Source organism: Strix uralensis, chromosome Z (assembly GCF_047716275.1).
Source record: "Strix uralensis isolate ZFMK-TIS-50842 chromosome Z, bStrUra1, whole genome shotgun sequence".
Classification (NCBI taxonomy): domain Eukaryota; kingdom Metazoa; phylum Chordata; class Aves; order Strigiformes; family Strigidae; genus Strix; species Strix uralensis.
This window is the reverse complement of record NC_134012.1, coordinates 7,375,919-7,395,814: the sequence shown is the minus strand read 5'-3', so window position 1 is coordinate 7,395,814 and position 19,896 is coordinate 7,375,919. Positions and strand designations below refer to the sequence as shown.

The 19,896-nt window shown below is 37.5% G+C and overlaps 1 protein-coding gene across 10 annotated transcripts in view; it reads right to left on the bottom strand.

The window, feature by feature from the left end:
- The window catches only part of SSBP2 (single stranded DNA binding protein 2), a 204,963-nt gene that overhangs the window by 129,309 nt on the left and 55,758 nt on the right, over positions 1 to 19,896 (bottom strand). The gene's annotated exons all lie outside the window — the stretch shown is intronic.

Below are 19,896 nucleotides of genomic sequence, written 5' to 3'. Positions count from 1 at the left end.
CATCACACACTCCAAATCCCCACTACAGTGGTATTAAATTGGCAGACATGCAAATTAACCAAATCCTGACAACTTAGGTCCTTATTTACTCCCGAATCCTCCTGAAATTCCCAATAATTTTGCCACAGTACAGGAAATCAGATTTTGCTGGAGAGCAATGGATTTTAAAATTTTTACAATTAGACTTCATGTTAGGAGCTGTGTTTCAGGACCACGTACATATCCAATATAACTTAATAAGCAAAAGAGGGGGTTTATACTAAACAGCAGATGAAAGCTTGGTTCCAGAAGTCAGTACAAAAGTAATGCAGCATCTGAACAACTCAGCATTTTACTTTGTATCTAAAAAAAAAAAAAAGTATTGTAGAGACACAGCCTGTGCTAATTGCATATCTTCAGAAATAAAAGGGAAAAAAAAACCCACTGGAAGAACTCACACAGAAATAAATGTCAGCTACTTTAAGCAGCAGATATAAGTTTCTGGATATAATGGTGAATTGATTAATTTTGGGGTTGCCGTTTCCTTAAAAAGCTACCAAGAAGTCCACAGGTGAAAACAAGCTATGAAGAACATGGTTGTACTTATTCTATACCTAGCACAGAAATTAAAAGAACATTTTCCACAGTTTGAGACTGGATATGGGGCCCATTTCTAAGTTTCTTACATTCCATAACAGAGGTTTAATTTCAGCAGCTGCTGCAATACAAAAGCCCCTTGACAATATTAAGCTGCAAACTGATGAGCAACTCGAACAAAGAATATTGACAACACTGTTTAGGTCCCAAAAGAGTACATTTAGAAACCAAATAACTGGAAATGAGACTTGAACCAATTCTGTGGTTCATCAAACATATGCAATAATATGTTGATTCTAGTGCAGTTACAGGTGATGAATCTGAATGCCTGTCAAGTCAGGACTAAAAGATAAAGCAGAGCTCTTGGCATGTCAGGAATTGATGTTGTTTTCTGAAACAGTAATTCTAGAAGAGGTTTGAAGGGAAGGCATAACGTACCACAAGGCTTCTCATGAAGAAATATGCAGGACTGTATCTTTGCCTATAGAAGTTGTGAACCAAGAGGGAATGTTAAAGAAGTTCCAATTGGAAAAAAAAAAAAAAAAAAAGAAAAAGGAAAAAAATTAAAAATCAAAATCACTTAGTAGTGGAGGATTACCAGACCTATGTGACAGAGAGTTGAGAAAAGGAGAAGACTAGCAAAAATATTTGCGTATTTTTCCAAGGCTGATAGCCAGTTTTGAGACAGACATTTGAGAATGCTTGAGAGCAATACTTCATGTTACCATTTTTATACAAGACACTAAATACCTGTACAGAAAGTGAAAATATAATTTTAAAAACAGAATCAGTGAGCTCAAGGGGTTTATTCTGTTGTGCACAGACCCAAGAGCATAGGTTCAATTTGAGTAGTGTTAGCTGAGCCCGCAAACTGGTAGCATCTGTTCGATACTAGATGGCTTGTGAAAAAATGGTTGGTTATGTCACTCAACAGTACGATGAGACATAGTGTCTGCAACACAGTAAAGCCAACATAAAAGTATTGACTGACTTACCTTAAAATATTTTCAGAGAAGTCAAGATTAGGATCTCAAACAAAGGTAAATAAATGCAGAGATCTAACACTGCTAAATATGCAAGGAAAACACAAGTGAAAAAAGAATCTTTGCCTCATCTTATTTATTACATGCACACACAAAGAAGAGCGCTCAGAGTGGTCAGCTCCTCTTTGTATTCCAAAGTATCATTTAAAATGTCTTTTTCACTGATCTGTAGAGGAAATCATTATGTTTCAGTACTTCACTAGAATCAGGGACACAAAAGCAACTCATATAACTTGTGCTATTAGGTAAATCAGAACTACCAGCTTAATCACTGAGCTTTACAAAACACTCTTCCTGATTAAACACTAGCCCTCGTTGCTGTCACAGTAACATTAATGCTAAGCAAGTGTAATTTTCTTTAAGTCCATCACTTTCTATTTATTTTTAAAACAAATAAAAGTATAAATACTGGTTGTTTTTGTGATTATGGAGCCTCCTTTTGTGTTCCTCTGCATTTGAAAGGACATTTCAGTGAAAATGAATCTTTTAAAGTAAAATGTACCTTAAGCAGGACTGCTAAACTTAGTTTGGAACTGCCTGTGTACTAACACACATGAAAACCTTTCCTTGGTGAATTGCTCTTCTCAACATTTTTTAAAATGAAGATTTTTTGCATGCTTACATTTATGTATTTTATCACATAATTACTTTTTCCTTAAGTGATACAATGAAAAGCTAAACCAAGGTAAAGTTAGTGGAAAACTGAGCTAACGGACTGGCATTTCCAAATAATATATGGTCTTTCTCCACACATGTAGAGATCAAACCTGACAGATCCTAGATTATTGGAAGTGATGTATTTCACAGTCTAAAGGTAAGAGGTAACTTCTACTACCTCCTCCTGCTTGATTCATGAATTAACACAAAAATGATGGCTGTAGAAACAAGTATTTGACTGATTTACCAAAAATAAGCAAGATGTCAATGTGGCAGTAGTTGTCAAGGGCATACTAGGAACTACACTGGGCTGCAGTACACAAGTCTAGCAGCCGAAGAATTGCCCTGGCGTGGAAGGGTTCTGGGGCTAAATAACTGGGCCACGTGCTCAGTAATTCACAGAATGAAAGGAAAACTTAGATAATGAAACACCTCCAGGTCTACATTAACAGGTAATAATAATTTTTTTCAGAAAAGTTTAAATGGTTAATTGCAGAAGTTTTCTACTCAACCTTTTTATCTGAGTGATCTCGCAAGCATTTAGAAAAGCTGCATGTAGAAGGAGTGTTAAAGAGACAAAATTGATCCACAATAAATAAAACAATCCTCCCAGCCACTCCTTTTCTGCATCCAGACCTCGTGATGTCAAACTGGCTAACCCCCTCACTAGTGATGCTCCAGAGGGCTCTGTGCTGGTTCCTCAGGAGAACCTCACAGCCCCTTTGGAGCACGGCACTGGTCTACACGAGACAGCTCTGCAGGCACACTTGGAAGATATTCATAGTGAGATTCTGGCAAAGTTACTCTAAAATATTGTAAACACATAAAAGACTTAAAAATCAGAACATCAGGTTTAGACTTTCAACAACTATGCTACTCCAATTTACTCTGGCAATTTGTGCAATAACAATTAACTAGTGTGCAAATGCCTTTTTACAGAGCAGGCAAACGCTTACTAGAGTTCATGAGCCACACGGCTATCAAGAGCTTTAGGTTCAAAACTTCCTTCTCTTTCATACTAAAGGAAGCACTCTCAAATGCAAGCAGCACTAAAATTTCAGATAAAATTATGGGGAAAAATTGAGGAGGCTTTAGGATACATCTGCTGTAACAGGAAAACATCCTTTAAGAAACTCTGGCAGTTTTTCTTCTCCAGAAATAAGTGTTTGGAGATTTTCAAGTCAATCACTTTTTACTACATGTTGCTGACTTGAAAGCAAGACAAATCACAAATGGCATTTTTAAAACTGTCCTGTAACTATTTTTTCCTTTGTACTTCACTCAAGTTCACCCCAGTTTAATGACCAGTTCAATTAATTATACTAATTTTACAAAGAGTCTAGACCACCAAGTATTGCAGCACAACTCCTAACCATATGCAATCTATCTTCTGAACCAGCACCAGTACAGGTTTGCTAAGCCTTTTTATCTTCCATGAAAGTCACATTTTAGGAAACAACGCCAACGGTATTTTGTCTCTTGGGGCACCTGAATTACTGCTGAAGACAACCAGAGGAATCAAATGTCACCACCAGAACACACAGTCCAACCATTGAGTGTCCATCCCTGAAGAGACAAACGGTAAGCCAGAAAAAAACCCCATGCTTCCCAGAGTGAAAATAGACATTTTTAGCTTAAGAAGAGCAAAAGACCCCTGGTCTATAAGGCCTGGTATCTATGAAAGATTAGACAGTCGTAAGCAACAATCTTTTGGCCAACGAAAGAGTTAGAGGTCATCCAAAAGAAAGTTTAAGGATGGACAGATTCAGTGTCATAGGAAATAAAACGAGCACCCAGCGTGGAGAACTGCACCACAGCTGTGCAACTCCATGTGTTTTAAAATGTACAAGTCAGATGTGTTATCTGCAACACAGAAATGGACACATTTTAGTTTTGCAGCTTCAGTAGCTCCATGGCTTGCTTATTCAGCAAAAACATAACATAGAAATTACTACAAAAAAGGCAATTTTCACTGACAGAATTCTTCTTCCAGGAGAAGACACAATATACATGTTTAGGTAATGGTTGTGTGTAATTGCTTACAACACACACAGAAACAATAATTCAGTTTCTGCTATTATCATGGCAGTATCTCAACGACTGCAACATTTGCCAGGCCCCATTTAATAAAGCTGGAACACATTTTCTGACACCGCTTCTAGTCACTAATAAATAGGAAAACTAGTATTTAAATGTTTTATGATCTATTTCTTGAAAAATTTCCTTTGATCTGAACCTGAAATTCTGAAAACTGTGAGTAATCTAAAAAGAGAAGACAACAGGTATTTGAATTACTATGTTTTACTATAACTTTTTTAAACCAGGAAGTTCCTAACAGAACTGGGGTATGTCTTATGTGACCAGTTTATGGAGTCCTTTTGGTTAATCCAGTATTACCCCTGTATCAAAAAAATGCCTGTTTGTTAAGAACAAAGATATTACTACAGACACATGTGTGAATTGAGCCATATCTTGAAACAATAAACCCTGAGATTTACAAGGATAAGTATCCTAATACCTATACATGCACTCAGCCTCCTAAATAGCCAGCCTGATTTACAACAGAAGCACCTCTGGAGTTCACCTCACTTCATTAAAAGGTGCTGCACACTCCAGAGAATCTGAAGGCAAGAAGAAAAAAAAAAACACCAAAAAAACAGACTACCTATATTAGCAAGAACTTGTAGCTAATCTTTAGACACGCATAGCTGAGATTTAATTCATAGTGTCAAAATCGTCAGAGCCCAAATTACTAGTTTTTTCAGCTCCCGCTCTCATTAAATATATTTTTAAGTCACATAACAAAACCAGAGGTTTTAACCATCATTCAAACCTAGGCTCAATGGTAATAATGTTAATTATGTTAACCGGGCCATTTCCAGTTAACGCTATTAACAAATCATTCTTTGCTCTTTCTGCCAGAGCTGTTTTTGAACCAGTGGGGCCTGAGTTACACAAAATCCCACTCCAGGAGAACAGGAGACAGGAACCTCATTAACATCAATCCCCTGCGGCTCACAAGAACAGAATAGCTGGGGTAGCTGAAGCGCACTGCAATGTGCATACTGTCACACAACTACCTTTTTCTTTGTTTTTTAAGACTGATTTATTTTGCATTTTAGGTAGTTGACAAATTAAGAAGAAAGTACAAAATAAACATATCAAGTTGGCAAATTTTTCTCTTCCATTTATTTCATAGTTTTTAAGTCCCATGCCACTCAACAGTAAATGCACCATTTGTTAGGGCTGTCTAATCTACAGAAATACGGAGTAACCCAAACTGTCATTGACGAACACTTCAAAGACTGTGGTAAGAGTCAAAGAGGGTCTTCTGGAAGGATATAAAGTTTCCAGAAACTTAATTTGTGGGATTTAAATACAACATAGCCGAACATAGGTATTTAATAAAAAAATACTGTCTAGAAAAACCTAGCTCTGCCACCACGTACTTGAGAGATGTCTAACTGCTACCACAGCCTCTTTTTAAAACCAAGTTTGTAGTTGTTTAACTTTCCTTTTCCTTCCCAAAAGCACTGGGTTTTGGCAGCTCTGCAATTCAGTGCTCAGACTGCAGTTTCTCTTGGTACAACTCCAGAAACCAGGCATTCCCAGCAGAACTCCACTAGACAAACACTTGTACTCAGCTTCATGGGAAGGGTAGTGGCACCCACCTTTCTCCTCAAACCACTGCCGAGGATGTCAAATCTCCGCTCTCCCTGTAAAAATGGCCTGTAAGCATGGTGAATCACTGAGTAACTACATGATCACGCACAGGGTTATTTTCTGTGGGACCCTTGCTCCACAGATGGACTGGGCTGCACATTCCTCCAACTTCATCTTGTAGCACAAGAGGGTGGTAAGGGAGAAGCATACTGAGTGCAAGGATGGTATTTACAAATTTACAGCATTTAGGTCATTTACAAAACAGTGGTGCCAGCCTCTAATAATGCTTCCAGTATACAGAAGCATCATATCATCAAAGATTACTTTGGCTATGGTGAGTGAGCTACCTCATCCTTTCCTTTTGTCCCCAACAAAATGCAACAATTCAACCCTTCATTCTTTCATTCCATCCACCCATCCATCAACAGGTATCTCTATAAAGTCTCAGAGAGCCACTTCTGCTGAAGGGTACTGGGAAAAAAAGTGTTCATCCTCAGGCAGACACCTTGGACAGACAATTCAGCTGGAACGGCTGAAGCTTAAGAAAATTTTGAGTAACTAAAAATAGTTTTTAAAAGAATCTTAAACTAGAGATTCCACTTCATAAAATTACTACACATATTTTAAGAGAACTGGAAGTTACACTTGTTTGTGTGTTTTAGCGGTAATAAAACCTGTACATTTATTAATTATAAAGGTTCTAGAACTACCACTATGGGATGAGATGACATCTAGTAACAGGGTAGAACATTAAAAACCTATTAAAGCCCTCCTTTGAAATCACCCTCTTGGATATGCCTACAATACCATTTTCTTGTGCTAATGTGGATTTCAGGAAACTGAATATAAGCGATGTTAACTTTACTGAGGAGATGTCTTTTTTTGGTACCTAATCATTTTTCACCATTCGCTCAGGTCATGTTTTCTAAGCAATCAAGCAGGCTAGAAAAGATATTTCTAAAAAATAATGAAAGCTTACGTTCCTTGTACTATTTAAGAAACATGATTTAGGGAACAGAAGCTTCAACAAAATCCCCCACAAACTGTAGTGCTGCAAAAAAAATTAACAATACCAATTTTGTTCCAGGAAGAAGAAATTCTGCAAATTATCAGGGAAGACAGCAGGAATGTAAACAAGTTCCCTTTTTCCTATTAAAGGAAATAATTTCCCCTACGTGTCTCACTGTTGAAAAGGTGTGGGATTAAACATCAAACTTGACAGAGCAGGAAGAAGCTTTGTATCAAAGCCCAGAAAGAATATTCATGGATGTACACAGAATGCACCATATTAACTCTCCAAAAATGAACAGTGTTCAGCTAGATACTGGAAGTAGCCGAGCTCCAAGCCCACCACAGCTGAGCATCAAAAAAGGCCACCAACAAAGGGAATACAGAAACCCGAGATGCTGATGGATCCTTAACTTCCTTCTTAACACTAGTGGAAAAGGTTTCCCTGCAGACAGTGAGAGAAAACCTTCCTTCCCTCCAGCATCAAGGAGGACAGAAGATCCCCACAAACACTCGAGGGATGGCCATCACACAGTGAGAGAAAGAACAGTTGGTAGGAGGCTGTTTATTTTTAACTTTGTTTTTTTTTCTTTCAAGGGAGGAGGGCAGTTACTGCAAATGCTAAATAAAACTATTCAACTAGCAGAAAGTAAACAGTTCTAAATGAGTGAAAGCCAAGACAGCAGCTGGATCTGACTGAGGAGTGGTAGGAGCTATACTCTTGTGATCCATAAGTCCACAATCCAACACATGCCCACCATATAACAACAGGGGGAAAGCAGATGAACCAAGAAAAATAAAGCAATTGGCAATGGGAGTCAGAAAACACCATGTTGCTGTACACAGAATAACATAAAACTGTGAAAACAGTGGGAAAATAGAATATTATAAATTTACTGCTAGGATGGAGTAAAAAGCTTTCTGCAGTGATATATAAGAGTTGTCCAGGGAATCTCTCTTCAACCATTTTGTCCTTATAAACAGAAATTTTGAGATTTTCTTCACAGAGGGAATTGGAAAAGGGTCTCTTTGCACACAAATATTCAGGGAAAAAACCAGAATAAATTAATTAATAGCTGCTTTCTATATTGAGAAATAACTCTAAAATTGGACAGTAAACAAGAACGACCCACTGTGTTCATAGCATTTCCTATGATCCTGATACTGCAAATATATATGTGAGTTTAATGAGAGTATTCACACATAAAATGCTACTCGACCATGAAATTGTTTGCTAGATTAGGGCCAAAGTCCCTGATCCTGCTATCAGATCTGAACAGGCAGATCACAACATCTGTGTAGATCTGTGATAAAGTCAATGAGGTCATGCTCCACAGGGATTCAAGTGTCTGCCTTTACAAATCTCACTGCAAATCTTACTCATGTAAAATTGATTTATGAAGTGTAACATCATACTCCACTATAGGCAGATATACTATCCGTATGCTTTTCTGCCTCTCTCTTAGAAAAGATATTAAAACTTACCTCACGGATTATACCCCTTTATTTTATAGTTAAGAATTCTGTACATGTCATAGACTAAAATTTCAGGTTTGCAATACATTTACAGAAATCAGGTCTGAAAGCAGAACTGGAAAATGTTTTCCAGATTCTCTATGGCTCAGAATATAGTATTTATCACACACCTTATAAAAAGCTTTGTCTTCCTCCTCCTCTGTCAGAGTAAACTAGACAGGTCATGCACCTCTTCTGGTGTGAATTATGCAGAGTACTACTTTCTTGGCAGGGTAAATTAGCCTCTGATGTGTTACAGACTGCTGCATTTGTTTTGTTATAGGTATCCTTGCTAACTGGCATAAATCTAGTTTGTAGATGTTACTGTTGACAGCACTACAGAGATGTCCACTTAAGTTAAGGAGGAGTCACAATGAAACAGCCTACAATGACAAACTGCAAAGCAGATTTTCACCTTAATTCAAGATTAATTTTGATTCTCCTTGATTATGCCATAATCTCCTTACCTCTAGGTAAACATGCATGCATGTATGTTATGTTCTGCAATATCATACACAGGAATGAAATGTTCTATTTGCATACACTGAAGGTTTACGTATTTTCAGTGGCTAAGTTAACATGCTTAGAATGCAGAGACTTCAAAACAAGAAGAAAGATTTCAAGACACCGGCAAAACTGATATTCTAATATCCAGATCTGTACAACATTTCTTCTCAAGTAAAACATTCTGTGCAAGTTCAAGAATCCATTGTAGCACAATTGCTTGTAATATTAAGGCATTAATTTGGTAGAAAAATTCGAAAATACTATTATCTGTTCCCTCTGACTCATGTTACATAATGTGCATTTCACGTTTAGGGTGAAGTTTGGATGTGACAGTTCTAGTCAGCCATGGATATCCATGTTCCCTCAAGAGGCTTGCCTGCCTTTCCTCCTCATTACTTCATTTTTCACCACCTCTCATAAGGCATTTGTTGTCAGCTGTTCTTATTAAGGGCTGCATGTCTCCCGCAATTTGTGATCTTCAGGATTCATCTTTCATCGTATTAGAGAGCAGATGGAAGTTATAAGTATTTGGTTTTTCCAGGAATGTGTTAAGCAAGTCTGAAATGAGTCACTTAGACATATTAACAGAGCACTTGAGCTTATTACAAAATCCGTGTTTGGCATATTGTGTGGAAGTAAGACTCTCACTTTCACTTTTACTTTTTATGAGGCTAAAGAAGAATACATTAAATCACAGTGCCTCAAATCTAGCCAGATGCTGGTATCAGAAAAAGAAAAATGCTTTACATCAACATAGTACTGGCTTGCACTGTATTCTTCTGGTGGGGACAAATGTATCACTACACACAGATGTGCACATGGAGGCACACACCTCTGCAGAGTTCTCAAAATCCCTCTCTTAATTAGCTCAGAGACAAATCTCACTAGCTAAACTAGAACTGCTAAATGCAAACATTTAATAGAAGGCTACCTAAATCATTTAGCATTATAAACATCAGATGAAATACTGATACGGAAAATAAAGCATCAGAAGAAAGAATACCGAGGGGGAGGAAGACTGTGCAGGGGAAGTGGGTTGTTGCAAGGCTTTAATCCAACATTTGCTCTCTATTGATCAAATGTTTGCTCAGTACTTTATTGATATAAAGCATTACACACAATCAGTGTTAAATATTAATGTCATGTCTTTAACTCTAAATTCAGAGCATTTGTTAGTCAATTTAATATTCCCAGTGTTACTAAGCTACAACTTAACCTCCTTTAATAACTTTTTGGAGTGCTGTAAAAACACCATGCAATGAATAAGCATGATTTGTATGCCAACAGTGGTACATACAATGTTTTCAAATACAACTACTAACCCAAAAGTTTAAAAATGGGACATTTCTCAATACATGCTACTAAAACTCGCAGTAGGACGTATCTTCTCATTCTTAAAAGCAAAATAATTTCAGAAGAAGCAAAGGTTCTACAACTTTTGAGGAGTATCTAAAATCCACAAGGTTTACACTTTTGCATATTAAATTACTAAAACGCATGTTGTGAAATGTGTATATGTGTAAGAAGTGGTTCCATTTATAAAAGAAAAAATATCCTCTCTCCACTGAAAACTTGATTTTGAGTTCACTCCAAATTATAAAGTTTAAAACCTAAACTGTAATACAGCTTTCACTGTGGTAGCATAAATAATCCATTATAGCAAATGAAAAAAAGACAATCAAATTTTGAACCAGCAGAGTTCCATTCCAAATACATAAGGAGTATTGCATGAAATTTTACACCAAGATACATTTAACAACATCACTCTGAGAAGTGGTTGAAGTTGACAATTGTTCATCAGGACAAACAAGCAGAAAAAAAAAAATCTGCAGTATTCTGAGATTTCCATCAAACTGGTCAAAGATTTACGGTGGAGCCTTCTTCCCAGCAGTTACATATGTCATAACTTTAGAGCAGAAGTGCCTTGGTTTTATTTTAATTACAAAGAAAACCCTAGACTTCAGAACACAGAGAAGTGAACCCATAGAAACATCTATTATAGACTAAAGCATCTAATAATTTAACAGTGTGTCTATCAACATTAAAAAAAAAAAATCTTACACCAAGATTTTACCTATATATCACAAAAACTAAACTACTCTGGAAGGTTGCAAAGCAGCCTGAGCACTCCAGCCACCTTCCTTAGTCTTTTGACCTCTACCTCATCCTGTGCACTCCACATCATCTCTTAAACCACTGACTTCTCCCTTAACTTCTTGAATCCTTACATACTACCCCTTTCCTCCAAGCAAAAGAAAACAAAGTTTTCTCCCACTTCATAAATTTGGCAGTGTTTTATATACAATGTATATAAATCTTTTTAGTGCTCTATTCTGAATAAATACTATTTTTTGCACAAAACATTCCCGGAAAGTCTCCCCTCATTAGGAAGGCTGTTATCTCCTATTGTTTTCAGTGGAAATGAAGCATGAAACGGTTCTTAGAAAAAAGGCACTCTTTCAACATGTCCACTGCCTCCCTCTGGGAACTATGAAAGAGGAGCTAAACTGCCTTCAGGGGAGATGGTGGTTCCTTATACTGTCAGAGCCTTCCACTTAATTCAAACTAATTAACCATTTTACTTCTAAATTCTGAGAAAATTAAATCTCCACTCAAAGCAGAAGTGTTGAAATTTCGGGGAGGAAATGTTGCTTTTTCTCTTTGAAACAAATGGCTTAGTCCTCACATTAAAAGAGAAGCACAGCACAAATTTACCTGTGAAATTACCTCTATAAAGAGAAAAAAATGGGGGCTCTAACAACTAACACAGTTCTGTATCAGAGTTTACAATTAACATTTGTGACACAGTAGTTCAAATCCAATCATCATATTATTCAATAATTTATGGAAAGGAATGATGAAGGAGGATGGTAGGAGCAGAATGAGCACATCTTCCTTCATGAAAATGTGAGAATGAGAAATCTCTTGGGGATGTTTCTTAACAGGAAACAAAAAGAAAATAAAATGATAATTTCCTGCAAAAGGGGTCTCTACAATCCAAGGAAAGTATGAATTTGTCAATTTTGAAAATTTCTGAAGAGCAAACAAAACCAGTTTCATAGTCTTGGAAATAACAGTGCAACATTTTGAGATACACCTGTAAATACGTGGACCAAATCCTGACACAACTCAATACAGTTTTGCAGAAAGTGATGCCTACTCTGACTGGGGGCCAGAGCATGCTTTTAATTAATCCTTTCCACACAAATGCATTAAAGAACATCTACTAAGCAATAAAATTAAGGAGCTGAAGAGACTGAAGATGTTAAGCTTGCTGTGTACAATTCTACCAATACCACTGTACAAGACTGAGACATGAGAAGGCCAAGGACTCACCACCTTGTGAGACACATTAAGAGAGTATTCTGCACAAAATATGATTTATTAAGTGTCCATTTTATTTTTCTAGCCACAGAATGGTTTGGATTGGAAGGGACCTTAAAGACCATCTAGTTCCAACCCCCCTGCCATGGGCAGGGACACCTTCCACTAGCCCAGGTTGCCCAAAGCCCCGTCCAACCTGGCCTTGAACCCTTCCAGGGAGGGGGCAGCCACAGCTTCTCTGGGCAACCTATGCCAGGGCCTCACCAACCTCACAGTAAACAATTTCTTCCTTATATCTCATCTAAATCTCCCCTCTTTCAGTTTAAAACTGTTACCTCTCATCCTATCCCTACACCCCCTGATCAAGAGTCCCTCCCCATCTTTCCTGTAGCCCCTGTAAGTCCTGGGAGGCCACTCTAAGGTCTCCCCAGAGCCTTCTCTTCTCCAGATGAACACCCCCAACTCTCTCAGCCTGTCCTCACAGGGGAGGTGCTCCAGCCCCCCGAGCATCTTTGTGGCCTCCTCTGGCCCTGCTCGAGCAGGCCCGTGTCCTTCTGATGTTGGTGCCCCCAGAGCTGGACCCAGCACTGCAGGGGGGGGTCTCATGAGAGTAGAGGGGGAGAATCCCCTCCCCTGACCTGCTGGCCACACTTGATGCAGACCAGGATACCCAATGCAATCTTTAACCATATGGATTTACTTATTTACTTAATGTGTTCAGATATGGAATTTCAAAGCAAATGCCACATCTTCTTAGTCTCCTTCTAGCTTTCATTATCTAAGAATACATTTTACTATACATACACCTGAACACCAGGAAGTGAGACATGATCACTGCAGAATGGAAAGCAGTAAAGAAAGACATTTCATTCATACTTAAAAATGAATGCTATTTACACAAAAAGCAAGGGATATTGTTTTAACAATGACTGTATGGAAGGAGATGATTTTCATTTCCATACTACTTATAAAAAGAATGCCATGGCCACTTAAAATATTTTTTCTTTTAAGAAATTACCTTTTTCTAGTTTTAAGAAATAACCTGTTCTCCAGGTTTTACCAGGTTGTTCTAGTTTTGAAAAATAACCAGCTCACCAGGTTTTAAGAAATAACCTGTTCTCCAAGTTTTACTATACATATACCTGAACATCAGGAAGTGAGACATGACCTCTGCAGAATGAAAAGAGCAGTGAAGAAAGACATTTCATTCATACTTAAAAATCAACATTGTTTACACAAAAAGCAAAGTATATTGTTAAAACAATGACTGTATGGAAAGAGATGCTTTTCATTAAAATAAGTTTTTTCTAGTTTTAAGAAACAACCTGTTCTCCAGGTGGACACAGGTAGTACCTACACAGTAGAAAGAATCACATGTCTGAGGAACATATTCTGAAGGTGCACAATACAGTGATGACCAGTAAACATGTAAGGGGCCTCCCACAAGTTTACAGAACTCATATATGGAATTAATAGCTAACTCAGATCAGAAGCACTGCTTTTGGTACAACAGTCCTTGATCATTACTGAGCAAAGGAGGCCACTCACAAACTATGCAGGGTATTGCACATATTCCTTGGTCAAAGGAAATCACACCTACCTACCAATTGTCCCTGGGAACCTCTGCTTTTAAAGACAGCCCATGGGACCATGGAGAACCTCAAAAACAGAGAAGAAAGCAATGGCGAGAGTTTCTCCTGAGTTTGCAGGAAGGCTACAAATTGCTCAGAGATCTGAAATCTGTAGATCTCATTCACGGACCCATACATTTCATGATCCTATGGCAATACAATCTGGCATTCATTCCACAAGTGAAACTGATTTCAGCATTTTGTAGATTATCTCCAATTCTGTTGCATTGTCGCCTGCTCCTGCCTCAGTACTTATCATCTCTTGCTCTTCCACACTTCGGGATGATGAGGAGCTTTTGTTTTGATTTTTTGTTTTAAGCAGATGGAGTTAACATGCAGACAGCTGCAAACCAGATCTAGAATTCAATTTTCAGCAAGTAACCTGGAAGGACCTAGAAGCACAATCTGCCCTAGCTAGGCAGCCTGCAGAAGATCACAGCAGCAGAGCTAGGCAAGGCAAGAAAATCAACAGCTAAAATAAGTTCTTCCATCCCTTATACACAAAAGGCAGAGAAGGATGTCCTGTGATGGACTGCCTGGAAAAGACTGTGACTGCAGCTAAGCATGAGCTGAGACCACCTGGGGAATACAACAAGAAAATAGATTTTCAAAAATTATCGTGAAACAGAATAAGCTTCCATGTGTTTAGGTCAACAAAAATCTGCACCTAAAAGGCAGTTCTGTGTGGCTTTTAGAAGTAAAAAGATGCAGTTTAATGAAACTATAATAAAGCAGCCCTCATTGCAGAATACAGTTTCACTATGCTATGGGAACATAAGGCTTGAGATTTATGGTCACATCCAACAAACATTTAATGATGCCTTCAGAGAACATCTCACGGGCCTTTCATGGTAATCTTCAGTCCAAGAAAGATTTAAAAATATTCATAACCTGTCAAATTATGAGTTCTGCTAATGATAAATTTTGGGGTTTGAGGCATTTAGGGCAGGCAAGTTTCTCTTAGTTCTGCCGAAGGAAGATGGGTCCAGGGAAGAAAGTAGTAGGCTTTTCCCCCATAGAATACAGCAATAAATGCAGAGACCCAGCTTGCTCTTATGAAAGACACAATGAGACTGATCAGCCATCTCAAATGTCCAAACACTATGCCCAGTAACTTCTAGAAAAAAAATTATTTATATCACTATGACCTTTAAAAGGAATAATCTGGACAGAACTGATTATAGCATAGTCTTTAATATACCCTACAACCTTCACATAAAAGCTAAGCTCCCTGCCATACAACTCACTATTAAAACAGGCTAACGAGTCAGGAGGAAATGTGATACCAGCTTAGGAGACTGTACAGTCTCTGGAGCAATGAATGTGTCTTTTTTCTTACCCTGTAAATTACCTGGCATTCTTTGGGGAGTCATAAAAACAAACAAGAGACTCTTACTCATACCAAAAGAGATCTTTCAAAGAGCTGTGAAGAAGACACCTATAAAATCTTACCTGGAAAATAATCAAGATCTTACTCTAGCTACTTGTGAGAATTAATAGATCCCTCTTTGCGCCAACACCACATGCAAGAATTTTCATTGCAAGGAGGGTAAGAGAGGCACAGGAACTTCTGGACTGTAAAAATATCTAAACTGTTATGTACAGAAATCATCTTGTAAGAAAAAACTTTCCAAGGACCACCCCTTCAAACCCAGGGTCTAGAGATGTGAATGAAAGACCAGGCCTGAGGAAGAGGAGAATGGTCACTTGTGGCAGTCAGAAGTTCATTGGTAGGGATGCTGCTAAAAATCCATTCTTTGAGGAATCACAAGGTTTACGTTTTATTTTCCCTTTTGAACCACTATGTTTTCAGCTTGTAAAGAAGTGGAAAGAAGGCAGGACCAAGATGCATGTTGGAACCTGCTTCTCTCATCAGAATATCTCAGTTCAAAACCCAGAGAAATGAGATCTTGACTAGAGAGATTAAGAGATCTCCTTTGGACACTGTGAACAAAGAAAAACCCATTCTACAGCGAAGACTAACTTTTGCCTCAGAGCATCCATGTAAATGATCTTTCACAAGACTTCAAAGTGCAGAGTTTTCCTCCAGGAAAAATAATAGGTACCTGGTAAAGAAACGTGGGGTTTTCTGCTTCAAGTAAGTTATTCCTGCTACTGAAATGCCTGCAATATTAATAGGCTAGGTGAGCAAGCACCAGTTTTATTTCCTGAGCTACCTGAAATGTAAACGATTTCTAATTCTAAATAATTCACACTGAAACTTCAATGCCAGAACCTATCTCCCTGATCCAGCACACACACTTTCATGACATGTATCTGTCTTTTCAAGCCTAAAATATATTATATAAATGTACTTAGTGAGTGCAGAACCTTGTTCACTCAGAAGAAAACATTTCCAATTGCAAATCTCAGTAGAAAAAAAATAGAATCCTTTTAGAGTATGAAGGACTTGCAAATACTTAACCTCAGGATGAACATAGAAAATCTTTTTAAAGACAGAGTAGGCCTTTGCTTTTCTATTTATTGGATTTTCACTAAGATGAGCACTGTCAGTACTGCAAGCACTTACAGTTTCCACCTTGAGAGTCACTTCATGTTCCTGCTGTCAGACATGAAAGATTCTTCTCCTCTCACTAGCTCGATAAAAATCAGAACTTGTATTAGTACAATCCGAACACAATGAAATTGTACTTCCAAACCCTTTCTGTACAGAACAGGGATGCTACTACATAGAGACCTGTACACACATGTATATCAGAAAATTTAAATTAAGTTACCTAAAACAATTTTTCTCGCTGTTTTACACAAATAGTCAAGCACATACTCAGTAGCACAGACTGATAGTTTGCTTGATTAGGCAGAGTTGGTATTAGAGGTAGCTCCATTATTACTCTTTTTCAGGACAGCACCAGAGTCCAAGAAGGATCCTGCTATTCTTCTCACCCAAGTATATTGCAGATATACAAAGTCCAGCTGCAGATATTTAATTGCATTCAATGACAACCAAAGCACATGCTGAAATCTTATGGCGAAGCAAATAATCAAATAAAGATCATCCCTCAAAAAAGCATTCAGGGAGGTGGGGGTGTGACAGGGGGGGCAGAAGGAATCATATGGCATTATTTTTGCAACTGCAGTTAACAGACTGTAAAACTTAAAGTAAACTTAAAAAACCAAAACCTTTCTGCATCTCTTCATTTTGAGTCAAACCTCTTTGTGTTCCAGACTGACTCACAACTCTTGTTGACTGAGGCAGCAATATTTCACAAATCATTAAATCATCTGCAAGTGCTTTCCTCCTCACTCAAACATTCTTAAACCTTTCTTTCTTCACAGAAGCAAAGACAGAAAAGATATGCTTAAGCTAATACAGCCTACTTAGTGTTAAAGATGACACATCTGGTGTAACCAGACCACTCGCACCTTCAGCTAGAGTCATTTTTCTTAGGTGGAGTAGAGCATATACCTAACAAAAAATTCTGAATTGCTAGTATGAATTAATAAATAAGCCTTCTGTGCATTTTTACTTACAATTGCAATTTTCAGTTATGACAGTACCGCTACAAATGCTCTATTACTTGACCTGCAGCATGATAGCACGGTTTTGATTTACCACACCTCTCAGAGAAGACAGAATCCAGCAATGAGTTTTCTAGTGGTCTTCACTGACGATGGAATTTTGACCCCTCTGGAGTCAATGGCAAAACACTACATGGGTCAAAATTTCACTTAATAAATGTTCATCTTCCTCTGCTGTGAAGTATGCCTGGCTGTATTTTGTAACAATTTGTCATGTTCTTTAATATAAGCATACAATACACTCATAAAATATTAAATATATATAAGATTTCAAGAGTATGCATGTAATGACTGTCTTACTAACCAAAAAGCACATGATGCTAAGGAACACCATGAGTCTTGCTTGATATTAGACAAGTTTATCCCAACTGTGACAAAAGTAACGGAAAAGCTAGCTTTTCCTGTCACCTTAAAAGATTAAGGGGGGACGGGTTTTAGAAATAACTGGTGAATTAATTTCTAAAATAAACCAATTTATTTCTAAAATAAACATTCATCCTGTCTTAACACAGATTGATGTGCATATAGAAGAATATAATTTTATTTTTCCTTCATCAAACGTGACTTTATACAGTAACGTAAACATTCAGACAATAACAAAATTGTATCACACACAGAAGTTATTTGAGTATTTTCTCAGTTTTCTTGAATTATGACAATACACATCATAATGCAGACAGAACTGAGCAATAAGGCCATGTAATATTCCAAGACCTGTAGAAGTTAGAAACGCTAGAAGGGTGATGGTAAGACAACATTTTTTTATTTTACATTCGATTCACGTACTCAAATTCTTAGTATACCTCAAAATGTAGAACCAGTAGTGAACTCACTGATCAATTAAACTCTCATGAGTTTAAAGAATTGTGGACTCCACTCTTTTTAGATTTCCAAGTTCTTTTTCACTGAAAATTTCCTCTCCCTGATCATTTTGTTTCAAAATTATTTCACAACATTTACAGATTTCAGACTGTTGGCTTTTGTTATACACATTATATTTTCAGACCACAATGTCCACAGTGAAGACAACTGTTGTACTGTAGTTTCTGATCTCCACAAATTTAATTCACTAATATCATTCCCTGCACTCATGAACTATTCTTGTAAAACTATTTCTCCTTCAGTGGGGAATTAAACCTTGCTGTAATAGCAATGATTCAAAACAACAGCTAAGTATTGTATTTTTCCAACAATTAAATAGTTAAAAAAGAACAGGTAAAAAAGATTGCAGCAATTGTACTTGAAAGAGTTACTTCATTTTTAAGTTGAGGAATATGCTTTACCAAGTTGGTTGACCTTAACACCTCTGTGGGTAGAAAACTTCCGTATAACTTTGTTCCTCTCTCTGACACATTTTTTTTTGTTAATTATGACCAGTGATCAGTGTAGCCCAGAGATGACTGTGCAAAACTGTGCAAGCTTCTTTACTAGTTAGCCTCATAGTCTAACCACGAAGAACAGGGTATTAAAGTGGCATTGGTCTGTAAGTAAAATATGCTAAACAGTTCTAACTGTGTTGATGGTGCATTTACAATGTAAGTCATTGTTAAGTACAAATAAGGCAGATCACCATTAGCTCACATACTGTAGGACGCCAAGCCATTATCAGATTATGACAACAGAAAATGGAAAATAGTCACTTTTAGCTGGTTCATTTCTGTTTTTCCAAATTTGTGTTTGCAAGACGCTGGGCTATGGCGGCCTAATTTTATCTGTAGAAATATTTTTCTGCAATAACTAGACAGCATTTCTAAGACAGACTTGGAAAACACTCAACGGAAGAGGTTTCAGAGTTGTATTGTGAGAGAGTTATACCCCCTCTTTAGACTACATCAACGGCCCAAAGGAACAATAAACTAAGAGTGGTCAGTCTCCTAAGGATTTTGTCAGTAAAAATGAAATCACCAGATGGAGAGGAGCTGACGAAGTAGAAGGAATTCAAATTCTATCCTAAATCTGGAATGCAATTCTGCATTTCTGGAGAGCTCCTTTTACATTACGAGAATGGAGGAATCAGAATGAAACTGTTGCAATGTTTTGAACCCTAGTTTCTAGAATATTTTTATAATTTTATATAGTTTTATTATTATTAGTCCTTGCAGGCAAAACAGCACCAAAAGCCCTGCTGTGTTTTGAACTAAGTCTCAGAGGCACCAAAACTGGCATAATACACTGCCTTATATTCCTTCTGTTCTCTTGGACCAGATGATTTTGCATTTAATTTATCATATGATGCTTGTGTTTATTACACTGATGAAAAATACCTCCATCAGGATACAAAAATATCTGAAGAATAAATGACACTTTAAGTCAGTATGGTCCTGACAGAAGCCAGCTGATTGATTCCATCTACTGAACAGCCTTTTCTTTAGCACCAACAGAGTACAGGAATTTGGACAGGACATATCTGTGCTTCCATTTACCCTGTGCCT